The following is a 17,322-nucleotide window of genomic DNA, read 5'->3' as shown; positions in this document are numbered from 1 at the left end:
AAACAGTCGAGCCTTGCGCCGACAGTTCAAATTATCTAGAGAAGCGGCACGTCAAATAGTTAAGACTTGCTCCAACTGTGTCCCTTTTTCACCAGCCCCCCATTTAGGCATAAATCCACGAGGACTGCTTTCTAATCACATTTGGCAGATGGATGTCACACATGTTCCATCATTTGGCCGATTAAAATATGTTCATGTTACTGTAGATACTTATTCTAATTTTATCTTGGCCACCCCCCTTGCTGGGGAAGCCACTAAACATTGTATCTCTCACTGCATTCGATGCTTTGCTGAGATGGGGATTCCCTCGCAAATAAAAACAGATAATGGCCCTGGCTATGCAAGCCGAGCATTTCAATCCTTCTGCCATTCCTATAATATCACTCATATTACAGGCATTCCTTACAATCCTCAAGGTCAAGGCATTGTGGAGAGAGCTAATGGATTATTAAAACATCAAATTGCTAAAATACAGAAAGGAGAGTCGTATCCCGCTACCCCTGTGAATATACTCAATCATGCTTTATTTGTTTTAAATTTTTTGAATTTGGATTCAAATAATTTATCTGCTGCTCAGCGATTCTGGGAAAAAAGAGCGCAGCGTCCTTTTGCCTTAGTAAAATGGAAGGATCCCCTAACTGGTGCTTGGCATGGACCCGATCCTGTTCTAACCTGGGGTCGAGGGCATGTATGTGTTTTTTCACAAGGAGAAAATGACGCCCGCTGGCTGCCTGAACGCTGCGTTCGGATCGTGGAGAGTGACAGTGGCCATCCAAGCAGCGACTCACTGGGCCTACACCCCCAACCCTCCAGTGGTGCATCCTGCGACGTGGGAAGGATCTGAGTTATTTGTGCATGTCAATCGGGACTGCTACTGATCCACTTGTTCCACACATTCATATGAGCTGTGTTTCTCCTCCTTTTACTATTATGTAGGGACCTTTTAACATATTTGTTGACTCTACACAATTTAATATGTGACATTATTTTGTCTTTACCAGCCCTCTTCTTAATAACCTTTTTTGTAAAAGATGCCCAGGTGAAAAGCAAAGGCCTCCAGAGGTAAGCAGAAGTCGGCCGACCCCCTTGTATGTCTGCGTTTTATTTTATTTTATTTTATTTTATTTTATTTTTGTTTGTTTGTTTGAAAAGGTGCACTGTGGGCCTAAAACAGAGGCCTGGGTGGTCAAGGGACGCCTTGATCCCCCCTCCCCTTCTGAGTTTCTTGTCGATAACAAGGCATACCTGAGAGTCCCACCAGCAAGACATGTCTAAATCTAAAAATAACTGTTTGGTGAAAACATTCATTTGAGCTCATGTTTTTTGTGTTAAGTGTATCTGATTGAGTCCAATTTTCTTGTTATATGTCAATGTCTGATTATTTAAAAGTCTCCGTTTCTCTGTCTTGTTCGTGTTACATATTTTTCCTTGTCCAGTTTTGTCTTTAAAAATTGGTACCATTTCTAAGTATGGATCCTTATGGTTTTTTTGTGCATACTCAAGCACACATCCTTGTTATTTATTTGAACATTTCTGGGCCTAGCATGGCCGCTCCCCCATGTCTGCAGTTGTAACAAGCCCTGGAAAAATAAATTCCAGCTAAGTTGCCTTGCAAAAAGTTTTGTTTTGAACCTGGTTCTCATCTATAAGAGTAAAATTGGCAAAACTCTCTTGACACAAACTTCCGGAAAACGAACGGCCAATATTAATTTTGCGCACTTTATGATCTTTGAGTATGAGTGTGTGTGAATGAGTGAGTGAACATGTTCAAGGTTAAATTGTCAGCATGCTGTATAAAACAATGGTTGAACTCATTTGAAACAAAGGCAATTGGGTAAATCTAAGTCTAAACTTCAAGAAAATTATTATGCTTGAATGTTTCCTATGTCTTAAAAGTATTATTGCATTGTTTTAAAGAAAAACTGGTAAAAAGTATTTTTCTAAAGATCCTGAAATCTGCATTTTAAAAAATCTGGTATTGCAATACATACAGCTGTTTACATTGTAAACATTGTATCCTGTTCAGCACAGAGGTGTTAGGGAATTTGGGATTTATTACTTTAAGATAAAGTTTGGAAACATGTATTAGAAATTTAAATGTAAAATTGTTCATTAACGTCAGAAATTTTGCCTGTCCTTTTTTGCAAACTGACACTAGAAATCTGATGGTAAAATGTGGATAATGTGATTAGTATTTTAAAGGAATGTTTAAAGGTTTATCTCCATGCTATTGGGTGTATTTTAAAAAAGGAGAGGAAACTAAGTCCAGACTTAGACTTTTGGTGCACTGATGTCTATAGTTCTTGAATTAGGGAAAAACTGTTATTTGAGTTTAAACTGTTGTTGGAGTTCTAGACAGTAATCTAAACTGCAAAAGAGCCCTTTTTTCTAAAAGGCAAGAGGAGTGCCTTGAGCCTTAGAGGGCCTGGAGGCAAAGGGAATTCCTTTAGCCTTAAAGGTTTTTCAAATGCAAATAAAGACCAAAGTGTTAAGAGTTTAGGTTAAAAAGTGTAAAAGTTTTAAAGAAAATTAGAAACCATTTCTGAACAAAATTTAAAAGTAAAGTTGTCCTAAAGCTTTGTTTCAAAAAAAGAAACAAGGAAAATTAGGACTATCAAAATGGTTGCTTAATTGCTATTTCAGCTTACTCTTCTAAATTACTTTATAGCAATCTCCAGAAGGCCCATGGAGAAGGACAGCAGATCCTCATTCAGATGTAAGTTTGGCCCTCACCAAGTTCCAGGTAAGATCATGCTTAGAGACTATTTCTGTATTGACCACCTTGTTGCTTCTAATTGGAGTAAAGTGGCCTTTTGTAGGACTCATTGATCTGAAAGCCACAGTTTTGAGCCTGCCCGGGCAAAGCAAAGTCCCTGTGAGACTGTGGTGTCTAATCTGCCAGCAGGATGCTGGGACAGAGTTGCTTTGGAGCTCGAAGTGGCAGAGTGCTAGCTCTGAGCTGAAAAGCTGGGGGGAAGCACTCAAGCACCAAGCTCGGGACTCACAGTGGCAGGGTGCTAGCCTTGAGCTGGAGAGCTGAGAGACAGCGCCCAGACCCTGAGTTCAAATCCAGCAATCAACAAAGTGAAATGCCAATGGGATGTTTATCCCTGTGTGGAGAGACACTACTGGGACAGGAAAGCCTCTGCTTGGATGGCAGAGATGGTGTCAGATCTTAGAGTCACTTGTGCTTGGCCATTCAAATTAATCAGAGCCGGGAGGTCATAGAATAGTTTGTAAGCATGCCTTACTAATGCCCGTGCCTTTCATAACTGGGCAGGAACTTGTCAATCTTCTGTGATAGCGGGTAGTTTAAAGTCCTAATTGAGTAAAATTTTTATTTTTTATTTTTGACACCAGCCACAAATTCAGGAAAAGTTTGTGGATCTGAGGCTTGTGTCTCTATTAATCTGTTTAGATCTGACAACTGAAGCATTGTTAAGGTTGCAGAAATTTAGTTCCCCAGACAATCAAGAAAAAGCCTTTGCAAATGGGTGCTAGGTAGGCTGCGCTGTTGTGGCCAAGGATGGTTTGTGCAGTTGTTGAATGTCAAGTATGATTTCTAGTTTGGAGTAGATTGTTGTTCCTGGTGTCTAATCCTTGCAACCCCTTGATAAAACAGGCTGGGCTTCTTAAGGTCCCTGGTCAAGCATGGAGACGGCGCCCCTGAGTCAGCTTGAAGAAGTCACGGAAGTTGAATCTCCGCCCATCAAATCCCCATGGGACCAAGGGACCAAAGTCATTTTTGGAAAATGTGACAGGATAAATTAGGGGTATAGAAAAGAGTAAAAATTGCACTTGTGTTTCTTTTAAAATAAAAAACGGGGGACATGTTGGGAGCCAGAGTGGAATCAAACTGTACCTTGACTTGCATCAGATGATGGCTATATTGTCTTATTGCTTTCTGGCCCTATTCTATGTAAACGACCTGAGAATTACCATATGAATGTAACACCTGGAGGTTCCCTGGGAGAGGAGGAGGGAAGAAGGGGGAGTGGAAAATAAACGCGGCAGTCTCGACAGTCTTTTGCCTGGACTGCGGACATCCCGGACCCGGTGTGTCTGTCTCTCTTCTTTTTCTTCCTAGTCCTTGTCCCCTATTTCAGGAACCCCAATCTGCGAACCCTGGTTTGCTGCCGGTTGCCCCGGCAGTTAGAGGCATGGGAAAGAGTAGTAGCAACTGTGCGAGAGTTGAAATTGCACTTGTGGGAAATGGCTACAGGTTCAAGTCTTCTATACCTGTCTAGGGAATCCCAGCCTTGTTTAAAGGAAATCTGGTTACTAAAAGTTGTTACCCTGTTATTATTTTGGAATCTCAACCCTCTACTGTCCTCAAAACCAATGGGATGCCAGCCTGCAAAAATGAGTGTGCTCAGGTAAAGCAACCAGGAATCATTGGAAGAATTCACCAAAGTCAGGCCTTAGGTTAGGCTCCTTTAACCAGTCTGTGAAGACATTTGCAGGAGACCCAGCTGAAGGTGTGACATGCCATTAGAGCTGCAGAGAGATGAGGCTGCTGCTACACATCCTGTCCTGACTGATTCCACCACCACCTACAACTGCATCCTCAGAGGACTGGAACTAAACCCTTGGTGATGGGACATTCTATCTGTGTTCAAAGTCCCTTAGGTTTTTGCAATCATTATGGTGACTCTGGATGGGTGAAGGGAATTTTCCATCCAGTACTGAACAGCCTAGAGGTGAGAGGTGCAAATGTAAATGAGGACTATAGTCAATGAAAAATAGAAAGGTTAGTAAAAATTCTGGGAGAGCAGTTGAGAAAAGAAAATAATGGTTTCTTATGGATAAGAAAGGATCTGGAAAGAATTGTCTTAAATAATTGTTGTACAATTATTTAAGGGAGAACGACAAATACTAGAGTTCCTGTATGTAGTAGATGGTATGAGCATATCTTAAGAATGGAGATTACAAGTAGAATTGGTATGCAACTGAGTTAGCCATGCTGCACGCTGGGTCAGGATTGGTACAGTGATGTGGAACTATCCTTTCTGCCCACCTCAGGGATTGTTAAGCATGATTCCCAGTTGTGAGGGCTTTCTTGGGTGCAGAACCGGGAGGTCACGCTATATGCTCCCCAATCCAAAGAATGCTGTCTGCCTGAGTCTGATAACAATTGTTGGTGCCCCAACCCATGTGTTATGTCATCCTAGAATATGGTCTGTTTGGAAGAAAGTTCCACGGTTTTCTGAGAAGATGCATACTACATGTTTGTTAGATAAAATAGTCCATAAATGTCTTTAAGGTAGCTTTGCATGTACTATCATTAAAATAGTCCATAAATGTCTTTAAGGTAGCTTTGCATGTACTATCATTTAATTCTTTGTTGCTTTTCTTCCAGAAAGATCTATGTCATGGTGAGTATTGAAGACTCCTCCTACTGTGTTCAGGTCTGTGTATCCAGTAGTACTTACTTGACATCGTTGGATATCTTGATGTATAAATCTTCAGATAGGTTAGATTTTCTTGATACAAATGTCTTTTATTGATATGAAATGACCTTCTTTGTTAATTCTGACTATTTTTAGCTTGAGGGTGGGAAGAGAGAGAGAAAGAGAAAGAGAGAGAGAGAGAAAAAGAGAGGGGAGGGCACTAAAGTTCGTGAGACTCTTATCTCCTGTTAACCTCTAGAATCATGGAAGTGGTGCTGTGGCTGAAGAGGTTGGTAGCCTTGAGCTGAAGAACTAAGGGGCAGAGGCCAATCCCAGATTTCACATTCCATGAACTACCAAAAATCATAAAAATAATGAGTGAAAGAAAGACAGAGGGAAGGGCAGAAAATACATAAGAAAGATAGGAAAGAAAGATAGACAATAAGAAGAGAAGAAACAGAATAAGGAAGGAAAGAAGAAAGGAAGGGAAAGAGAATGAGAATGAGAGAAAGAGAGAAGGCATGAAAGAAAGGAAGAGAGAAAGAAAGAATGAAGAGGGAGAGAGAGAGAGAGAGAGAGAGAGAGAGAGAGAGAGAGAGAGAGAGAGAGAGAGGGGGGGGGGGAAGGAAGGAAGGGAGGGCATAAAGTGGCAGAAAGAAAGTAGGAAGACAGATAGAAAAACAGAAAGACAGAGAAAAGGTATCAAAGAAAGAAGTCCAGGGACAGGTGGATCATGACTATAATCCTAGTGACTCATGGGGCTAGGATCAATGGATCATGGTTCAAAGCCAACTCAGGGCACTGAAATATGTGTGACGCTTATTTCCAATTAACCACCAGAAACCCGTAAGTGGGCCTGTGGCTTGAGTGGTTCAGCAGTAGTCTTGAGCTAAAGAACTCAGGGGCAGAGAATGCCCAGGCCCAGAGTTCAAGCCTGATAACCAACAAAGAAGAAAAAAAAGGAAAAGAAAAACAAAAAAAAGGAGAAAGGAACGAAAGATTGAAGGAAGGAAGGAAAGAGAAGACTGAGGAAGAAAGAAATTCACAGGAGAGATGGGAAGCAGAGAGGGAAGGAAGGAATGGAGGGAGGGAAGGAAAAAGAAGCAAGGTAGGAAAGAAGGAATAAAGGAAGGAAGGAAAGAGGAAGGAAGGAAAGAAGAAAGGAAGGAAGGAAATCAATCTTACTAGCACATAACTGTGACACCCTGTATCAAGTTTATTAAAAATTAAAATTAGGCCAGATACAATGTCTCACGACTGTAATCCTAGCTACTCAGGAGGCTGAGACTGAAGATCAAGGTTCAAAGCCAGCCCAGGCACGAAAGTCCATGAGTCTCATCGCCAATTAATCTCTAAAAACCTGAAGAGGGGCTGTGTATCAAGGGGTAGGTGGTAGCCTTGAGCTGAAGAGGTCAGGGACAATGCCCAGGTAGGGAGCTCAAGCCTGTGACATACAAAAAAAATTAAAATTAGTTTTGATGAGGTAACAGAGTTCAAACTGAGCTCCTGCCAGAAATCAGCCCTGAGGAAGCAAATCCACAACTGGGCACATGGGGAACACAGAGTTTGGCACAAGGAGAAGCATGGAGAAAGGACTGTGTTCACACAGGAGAGCAAAACCAACTAAATACTTCACATTTCTTGTTTCTTAGATTCTGTGTATTTACACCTCACACTGGAACAAGGTTAAATGTTGAGTGAAGTCAAAAGAACAGACCAGAGCAATTATGAATATTTTGTTTTATGACATGTATGATTATGAGGACATCTGGTTCTCTTGTTGTTTTGTCAGAATGAAGTCAAGTGCACCAGAGCCTCACATGGTCTCAGCACAGGAAGGAGGCTCTGCATCCTCTCCAGATGACCACCATTCTCCTGGATCCACAACAGGATCTGATGACCTCGACTTGATGTGTGCAGGACCAGGATCTGGGGAGAATTTAACACCATGGGAAATCCAGCAAGTGTGGAGAAGCAAGTGTATTGCATTTTGCTCATTTACAAGTAGAAACCATTCATCTTGTACTTCATGTTTATTTTTCTATTCATAAATGCTGAGCAGAATGCTCACCAGGCACAATGGCACAGTGAGAGGACATGTTTATCCCCTCTGCACCCACACAAGTCTCAAAGTTCTCCACTCCTGCCTCAGGCTCCCATGGAGATGCAGCTACGGTGAGAACCACAGCACAAGGTCAAGGTGTCATGATTGACTGAAGGTGACCATGGTCACCAAACTCCCCCAGCACAGTCACCTCTGCTCTGGAGCTCAACCTCTGAGACTCCTGCCCCACAGCTGGCTTTATAGCAGAGGCCATGCAAATGGGACGTCCCTCTGCTCATGAAAACCAGCCAGCCCTGCCCTGGAGCTCTGTGAGCTGGAGTCCATCCAGTGACTGACACACACCACTCACCATGGAGCTGGGCCTGCGCTGGGTTTTCCTGGTGGCTGTGTTCAAAGGTGATTGATGGGGAAGCAGAGACCCTGAGTGTGTGAGTGGAGCTGGTGGAGGAACAGTGGTGAGTGTGAGCATGCCTGACCAGGATTGTCTGTGTTTGCAGGTGTCCAGTGTGAGGTGCAGCTGGTGGAGTCTGGGGGAGGCTTGGTGCAGCCTGGGGGTTCCCTGAGACTCTCCTGTGCAGCCTCTGGATTCAATATTGGAAGTTACTACATGAGCTGGATCCGCCAGGCTCCAGGGAAGGGGCTGGAGTGGATTTCATCCATCTGGAGTAGTAGCACAAACTACGCAGACTCCGTGAAGGGCCGCTTCACCACCTCCACAGACAACGGCAAGAGCACAGTTTACCTGCAGATGAGCAGCCTGACAGTGGAGGACACAGCCATCTATTACTGTGTTAGAGACACAGTGCAGGAAGTGCAGTGCAGGCCCAGACACAAACCTCCCTGCAGGGGCGCTCGGGACCAGCAGGGGGCGCTCGGCACACACTGATTCTTGGTCAGCCTGGGAGCAGAGCAGAACATTCAGGGCTGACCCCTCTCTGCCAGCTCTGCCTCCCCACATGACCTGAAGTCTTTCCAGACAGCTCTCTAGCATGTGTCCCTTACTATTTGTCCCTCTCTGCAAATGTAGATTTCCAGGTCTTTCATTTCTATGTATTAGTTTTAGTTTATGATGAATTCTTGAATGGACATGACACAGCACAACAGCTGGGCAGGTGTCAAGTTGTTGAGGTCACTAAGGTCAACTCTGAGGTTAAGGACCTTCTCAGTCATCTCATCTGAGACTCCTGAGGAGACAGAGGACACCGTGGGTAGATGAGTCATAGAAACTCGGGTTGAAGACAGCAGGGATGTTTGCCAAAGCCAAGGACTCCATGCCACTGGGGAATTCAAATCCCACCATTCCTCACACAGAGCACAGGAGTCCAGCCTGGCTTTGATCCCATGGTCTCCTTTTCCTTGTTGATGACACATGAGGGAGGCCATTGATCAGGACTGGGAGCCTGCACTGAGACGCCCAGTCGTGCCAAAGCTCAGTGTGGACACCTGCAGAGGCTCAGGACCAGCTCACCCAGGAACATGGTGTCTCTCTCTCTCTCTCTCTCTCTCTCTCTGTCTCTCTCTCTCTCTCTGTCTCTCTCTCTCTCTCTCTCTCTGTCTCTCTCTCTCTCTCTGTCTCTCTCTCTGTCTCTCTCTCTCTCTCTCTCTCTCTCTCTCTCTCTCTCTCTCTCTCTCTCTCTCTCTCTCTCTCTCTCTCTCTCTCTCTGTCTCTCTCTTCCCTTCTACAAAGACTGTATATGACGGGGAGTATGGTTTGGAATCACATCAACAGCTTTGAATGGATTCTCTTGATTCCAGCACTGCTAACATTTCCTCAGTCATCTCTGGGTTGCCCACACCTCTCTGTTGCACTCAATCCACATGCAGCTGTGGTCTGTATTCAGTCTGTAAACCTGAGGCCCTGGACTGGTCTGGAGGTCAGTGTGGCAGTGGTCATGGTTCCTGCATGCCCTAGGGGGAACTGACTGGCCTGCCCCAGTCTCCACTCTGTGACCTTCTCAGTGTCCTCTCTGTAGCCCTCCCGGATCCTCAGGGGTTTTCTGTAGCTAAGGGGACCGTGGATGTGGATACAAACTGTCATCACATGGATCTCCCTGCATGGCCCTGGTTGTCAGGAACACGTCCACCGGTGACTTAGGAACAGCTGAGGACACCACACCCCGGGCCTCGCTGAGCTCTGGAGAAGGCACGGGTGGGCTGCCTGCTCCCGGACCTGGCCATGGGAAAGAGCTCTAGAGTCCCAGCCGGCCTGGAGCAGATGCGGCCTCTGCCATGGAAGCCATGTAGTCTATGCTGTTCTGACTCCACCTCATCAACGTTTACACAGGGGAATTGGTGAGGAATTTAATACCATCCACACAGCTCATTCCCAACATTAGACGAGTGCTGGACTCAAAAGAGAGGAGACCATGGCCCACTCCAGATCCTACAGGAAACTTCCCAGGTGCTTACCATGTGTACTTGGACATGCAGTGGTTTCTGAGTGTGGGGAAGTGTGTGCATGTGTGTGGGGAGGTGAGTGCCTGTGTCTGCACTTGAACTCAGGCCTGAGTCCTGTCCCTGCAGTTTCTCCTGACACTCTACCACTGGATCTACAGCTCCATTGGAGACTTTCTCCTGGTCCACTTAAAGGAGAGACCATGGAATTTCCACTCCAGATAGATTTCAGCTCACTCCTCAGATCTCAGCGCCCTGATGCACAAAGATTTCAGGAGTGAGCCTCTGACATCCAGCTAAGAATCTCATCCTTATTATCATTGACACTACTAAAGTATTTCTTTTTTTCTTTTTTTCATACATTTTTGTAGTAATTAATAGAAGGGTTACATTATATTCATCACATAGAAGGTGCATTACTTCACTAACATAGATACCCTTTCTCATATCTTGGTCCTAATTTCCCGCCCCCACCCACAACCCTCATCTTGTTTCCCCCCTCCCCATTTTATTTCAAATTACCAAATAAATATATATACAATATATACGATAACTAGGTTAAATACTCTAACCATATGAGATAACCAAGGAATAGCAAAAGAGATGAGCGGTAACATAGTGCATTAAGGACAACAATCACTCATTATATGGCATTTGTTTCTATATCCTGGAGGTCCTTACATTCCACATCATACTATATGGCCTTACATATCTAGGTTTTGTTCTATTGTAAATCTCTGCTATGAGAACCAAAGCTTTCTACTGGTTATTACACATGAGGGAAACCATTGAGACTATGTTCCTTTGAATCTGGCTTACTTCACTTAATATGATATTTTCTAAGTCTTTCCATTTCCTTACAAATTGTGTGATGTCGTACTTTCAGATAGCAGCATAGAATTCCATTGTGTATAAATACCACATCTTGTTGATCCACTCATCAACTGAGGGGCATTTGGGTTGGTTCCATATATTTGCTGTGGTAAATAGTGCTGCCATGAACATCATTGTGCTAGTGGATTTAGTATGTCCTCTTTCTGGACGAGTGGGTAAAGTCAAGTATTGGAATTGCTGGTCATAGGGGAGCTCTATGCTTAGTGTTTTGAGGACCTCCATACTGCTTTCTATAGTGGTTGAATGAGTTTGCACTCCCACCAACAACACTGCTAAAATACTTCTTAATGTCTAAATTTCTCCAAATTTGTATCCCTTTTTTTGGGTGTATGTGTGCAATCCTGGGGCTTGAACTCACGGCTGGACTCTGTCCTTGGACAACTTGTGCTCAAGGATAACACTGCCATTTGTGGCTCAGCACCACTTCTGACCTATATTGTGTACATGGTACCAAGGAATCGAACCCTGGGCTTCATGTATGCTAGGTGAGCACTAGGCCACACTCCTGGCCATGGAATCCTTTTAATGGAATTATGTTGAGAACAAATCTTTAAGCACAGGATGGAAACTGATGGATGGAAGGCAAAAGCAAGTTACTGAGTGGATTCGACTGAAACAATTGCTTGTCAGTGACTTCTGTGTCTCTCGGCCCCAGCTCTGCCCTCCAGGTGTTTCTGAGATTGGCCAGTGAATCTGTGTTACTGGAGATTGACAAATCTTCTCTCCTGGACTCATCAGAAGGAAGACTGGATTTTCACATGTTCTTGAAACACAGGCCAGGGCCGAGTGGGGCTGTCTACTCATAAATAGACGGGACCTGGCAGTGAGGTCGGAATTCTTCCATTGCTGGTGGAGAGATGGTTTTTCTGGGGTTCTGAGACTTGGACAGCCAACGCTATGCTGGTGGAGAGGTGATGAGGTTTTCTGAGGTTTTTTAAATATATTTTTATTGTAATTAATAAAAGGGTTACATGATATTTGCCAGATAGAAGGTGCATTAATTCACATACATTGATACCCTTTCACATGTCTTGGTCCCCATTACCCTCCCATCTTGGTTTCCCCCTTCCCAATCCAATTTCAAATAAATCCAATATATCAGATAACGAAGTGAGATACTGTAACAATATGAGATAACCAAGGGACTGCAAAGGAGATGAGGGATAACATAGTACATTAAGGACAACAATCATTCATCATATGGCTTTTGTTTCAATATCCTGGAGGTCTTTTCAATTAGCTTCATACTATATGGCCTTATGTATCAAGGTTTTGCTCTATTGCAGATATCTGCTAGTAGAGCCCAGGTTTCTACTGATTATGACAAATGAGGAAAACCATTGAACTTAAGTTCCTTTGAGTCTGGCTTACTTCACTTAATATGATTTTTTTCTAAGCCTTTCCATTTCCTAACAAATGGGGCAACGTCATTTTTTCTGACAGCAGCATAGAATTCCATTGTGTACAAATACCAGAACTTGTTGATCCACTCATCAACTGAGGGACATCTAGGTTGGTTCCATATCTTTGTTATGGTGAATAATGCTGCAATGAACATTGTTGTGCTAGTGGATTTAGTATGCCCTAGATTCTGGATGGTTGGGTAAATGCCAAGTAGTGGAATGGCTGGGTCATAGGGGAGCTCTATGTTTAGCCTTTTGAGGCACTGCCACACTGCTTTCCATAGTGGTTGAACGAGTTTGCACTCCCACCAACAGTGTAATAGTGATCCCTCCTGGCCACATCCCCTCCAGCATCTGTTGTTATTAGATTTCTTGATCCTGGCCATTCTAACTGGAGTGAGGTGGAATCTTAGAGTTGTTTTGATTTGCATTTCTTTTATGACCAGAGATGTTGAGCATTTCTTCATGTGTCTATAGGCCATTTTTGTTTCTTCTTCAGAGAAGACTCTAAGTCTTTGGCCCATTTTTTTAATGGGATGGTTGTTACTTTGGAGATTAGTTTTGGAGTGATTCAATTTTTTGAGCTGTTGATATATTTTAGATATGAGGCCTTTGTCCATTCTATGGTTGGTGAAGATCTTCTCCCACTCTGTAGGCTTCCTAATTAATTTACTAGCTATGTCCTTTGCCATACAAAAGCTCTGCAGTTTAATGCAGTCTCACTTATCCAGCCTTTCTCTTATTTGCTGTGATTCTTGGTCCTTATTAAGAAAGTTTCGACCTGTGCCAAGGAGGCCTAGTGTATCTCCTATTCCTTCCTGTAAAGTTTTCAGTGTGTCAGCTTTTACCTCCAGGTCTTTGATCCATTTGGAGTTAATTCTAGTGCAGGGTGACAAAGAAGGATCCAACTTTCATTTTCTGCAGGTGCTTAACCAGTTCTGCCAGCACAACTTGTTAAAGAGGCCGTTTTTCTTCCATTCTATTTTTTTGGCTCTCTTGTCAAAGATTGGGTGGCTATAGGTCTGTGGTTTAATATCTGGGTCCTCAGTTCTATTCCATTGGTCTTCAGGCCTGTTCTTGTGCCAGTACCAAGCTGTTTTGATAATTATAGCCCTGTAATAGAGTCTAAAGTTTGGAATTAAAATTCCTCCGGCGCTGTTCTTTCTGCTAAGAAGTGTTTTTGCTATATGTGGTCTTTTATTATTCCATATGAAATTTTGGATTGCCTCTTCAACTTCTTTAAAGAATGACATTGGGATATTGAGGGTATTGTGTTGAATTTGTAGATAGCCCTTGGCAAGACTGTCATTTTCAGAACGTTGATTCTTCCAATCCAGGAGCATGGGAGGTTTTGGAATCCAAAAAAACTATAGAAAGAATCAACAAAACAAGGAGTTGGTTCTTTGAAAGAATTAACAAAATTGACAAACCCTTAGCAAATCTTACCAAAAAAAGAAGAGGGCATACCGAAATAAACAAAATCGCAGAAGAAAATGGTAATATCACGACAGAAATTACCAAGATCCAGAATATCATGAGGGAATACTTTTCTGAGGTTTTGAGAGTGGGACAGCGCCATGCTGTGGAAGAAGTGACATCGATTGTGGCTTCTGAATGTCTGAGCCTTGTCTTGAGGCTGCTGTAGGATCAGTCATGGAGGACGGGCCCTGTGCTGAGGAGAAGATGTGTTCTGTAGCCATGGATGACATGATCTGCCAGCAGTGTGTTCACACACTGTGAGACAAAAGGAGGGATTCTCAGGAAAGGAACCAAAGTCACAAGGAGCATGTGCTCTATCATATAAAATAGTGTTTATCAAATAAAATCAGACACACTAAGTGATTTTAATTAGGAATACACACAAACATGTAATCTTGTACTTCTGTGCCCATAAATTTCACCAGTTGACTTATTTTCCAGTCATCTGCTAACTGAAGGTCATAGTCTCTGTGGAGGAAGGACAGGAAGAAGAAAAAAAACAGAGGAAGAATTACAGAGTGTGACAAGAAACAGGTCAGGAAGAAATGTGTTCACTGCTTGGCTCTGCTGGGGAGGGGAGCTTCCTAATGCTCCATATTTACCAAATCACTTTCTACCGAGGAAGACTTCATTGTACATATTGCATTTAGAGAAGTTATTCCAAATGCACAATACATATGACTTTAGTACAAATAATAAATACCCATTAATGAGAAAATCTAGAAAGACACCTATACTGTGATGAATGATGCGATCCACCATAAATCAACTGTGTGAACCCTGACTCTCTTGGTGTCGTGTGAGAATGAAGTCAAGTACAGCAGAGCCTCACATGGTCTCAGCACAGGAAGGAGGCTCTGCATCCTTTCCAGATGACCACCATTCTCCTGGACCACACCAGGACCTATGACCTTGACTTGATGTGTGTAGGACCAGGATTAGGGGAGAATTGAGCAGTATGTATAATCCAGAGGATGTGGAGAAGCTTTCATAATGGCATTACATTTTGCTCATTTACAAGGAGATACCATTCATCTTGTCTGACATTTTTTTGTTTTCAGTTCATAAATGTTAAGCAGAATGCTCACCAGGCACAATGGCACAGTGAGAGGACACGTTTATCCCCTCTGCACCCACACAAGTCTCAAAGTTCTCCACTCCTGCCTCAGGCTCCCATGGAGATGCAGCTACACTGAGAACGACAGCACAAGGTCAAGGTGTCATGATTGACTGAAGGTGACCATGGTCACCAAACTCCCCCAGCACAGTCACCTCTGCTCTGGAGCTCCATCTCTGAGACTCCTGCCCCACAGCTGGCTTTATAGCAGAGGCCATGCAAATGGGACGTCCCTCTGCTCATGAAAACCAGCCAGCCCTGCCCTGAAGCTCTGTGAGCTGGAGTCCATCCAGTGACTGACACACACCACTCACCATGGAGCTGGGCCTGCGCTGGGTTTTCCTGGTGGCTATGTTCAAAGGTGATTGATGGGGAAGCAGAGACCCTGGGTGTGTGAGTGGAGCTGGTGGAGGAAGAGTGGTGAGTGTGAGCATGCCTGACCAGGATTGTCTGTGTTTGCAGGTGTCCAGTGTGAGGTGCAGCTGGTGGAGTCTGGGGGAGGCTTGGTACAACCTGGGGGGTCCCTGAGAATCTCCTGTGCAGCCTCTGGATTCACCTTCAGTGATTACTACATGAACTGGATCCGACAGTCTCCAGAGAAAGGCCTGGAATGGGTTGCAGAAATTAATCCAGATGGTGGTAGCACCTGGTATGCAGAGTCTGTGAGGGGCCGCTTCACCATCTCCAGAGACAACAATAAAAACACCCTGCATCTGCAAATGAACAGCCTGAGAACAGAGGACTCCGCCCTGTATTACTGTGTAAGAGACACAGTGAGAGGAGCTGAGTGGCAGCCCAGACACAAACTTCTAAGCAGGGCTCAGGGCCAGCAGGGGGCGCTGGGCCCTGATCAGCTGCAGGGGTGAGGAGGAGATGTCTCCTGGTGCCTGGCTCCTCCACATCTCCCCAGCTTCCCAGGACCCACCACATCTGTGTCTCCACTCACCTGGGCTGTCACTGAACACACAGTGCTCTGCTTCCCTCCTCATGGAAACACTGCACTCCTGACCACAGGAGTCAAGCACCCGGCTCACAATTAAGGGCTGAGGTGACTCTGCCTGGTCTCCATAGTCTGGTCCTGAGGAGGCTCAGGGGTCCCTGGTGAGTTCTTTCCTCACATTTAGGACAGGCTCTCAGAGGTTTCCCAGATGAGGACAGACTGAACTCTGGCTGTGAAAAGCTGGGTTGGGTTGATCCCTGACTCAGGGATGCTCACATCCTGAGAGGCCCCAGGCTCCCCTCCTCCTCCTCTGGATAGGCCCATCAGACCCAGGCCTGGTCCAGCTGTCTTCTTGCAGCAGATTCATTTTCTCACTGGACAATACTAATTTTCACACCTCCCTTTCCTGTTTGTTCAATGAGAAAATGCTGCTTCTTATGTAGTGCACCCCACCACACCACCTGACAGCTCGTCTTGAGGAGGAGATGTGGCTTGTCCTCCTGTAGAAAGTAGGAACGGACTGCTCGGGCTTCACTGTCCATGCCCTGCCCTCATCCTCCTGCAAGGATGAACCAGGAAATGAAAATGGACATGTGATAAGAATGACAGAACACAATGCTAAGTGGAGATAGGGCTGATTGGCTCTGCACAGACTGTCATGGCGTCACCCACTCCTCCCATCACGGAGGAGGCAGGAAGATGGGCTGATGGATGGTGAGGTCTATGACAGTGTCCAGGGGTCCGTGAGTCGTGACCTTGAGAATGCCTCAGGTTGAGTCACCTACAAAAGAGTCCTGGTGCAGGAAGGTCACTTCCCAGGTGGGCCTCTGTCCCTGAGCCCCAGGTCCTCTGTCCTCCCTCCCTGTGGTTCTCTGCCGTCCTCTCCTTCCTTCTCTCAAGGTTCAAATTACTATGGAGATCCTTCCTCACCCCGTCATGAGAGGAAAAGTAACGTGTTTCTGGGTAGGCACATTGGCATGTAAATCACCTGGCCTCAGCAGTTTTGCCTGCATTACCAAACCCCAATCTACCACTTCACTCTCAAGATCTCTTGTAAATCAAGCAAATGCTCAACTCATGGAGGATTTTCTTTTTTTTTTTTAGCTGGGTCCTAGGGCTTGAACTCTGGGCCTAGGCCTTGTCCCTGAGCTCCTCTGCTCAAGGCTAGTGCTCTCCACTTGAGCCACAGCACCACTTCTGGTTTACCGATGGCTCATTGGAGATTAGAGTCGTGAAGACCTTCAGGCCTGGGCTGGCTTTGAACTGTATAGCTAGGTTTACAGGCATGAGCCCCTGGCACCAAGTAAATTTTCCTTCTTCACTGACTCTCATGTCTTTTTGAAGACACTGCTGATCTCATTTCCAGCCAGAAACTGTTAATGGGAGCTGTGTGAGCGTCTTCCGTCCTGTAAAGGCCCTGCAGATCAGATGGGTTTTGACCCCGGGGTGTGGGATGGTGGATCCACACCAAAGGTGATGCTGACAGAGACAGGAGGGGCAGCTGTGACCACTGCACCTTAGAGATGGTGGCCTGGTTTTGTGGTTTGTAAAGATGCTTCCTTCTGAGTGGCTGTAGTTCAACTGTTCATTTGTTTATATTCATGAAAGGAACTTAAAATTAAAATATTCTGTGATGAAAA

General features: G+C 44.6%; 2 pseudogenes; both read left to right on the top strand.

Annotated features, from left to right (window-relative positions):
• Positions 1-7,805: 7,805 nt before the first annotated feature.
• Positions 7,806-8,341, top strand: LOC150055009 (immunoglobulin heavy variable 3-66 pseudogene; annotated as a pseudogene).
• Positions 8,342-15,057: 6,716 nt separating this feature from the next.
• LOC150055008 (immunoglobulin heavy variable 3-23 pseudogene) lies at positions 15,058-15,608 on the top strand (annotated as a pseudogene).
• Positions 15,609-17,322: the final 1,714 nt, after the last annotated feature.

This window comes from Megascapheus bottae, chromosome 14 (assembly GCF_031878675.1).
Source record: "Megascapheus bottae isolate mThoBot1 chromosome 14, mThoBot2.hap1, whole genome shotgun sequence".
NCBI lineage: Eukaryota > Metazoa > Chordata > Mammalia > Rodentia > Geomyidae > Megascapheus > Megascapheus bottae.
The sequence above is the reverse complement of the archived record's forward strand: the minus strand, read 5'-3'. Positions and strand labels throughout refer to the sequence as shown.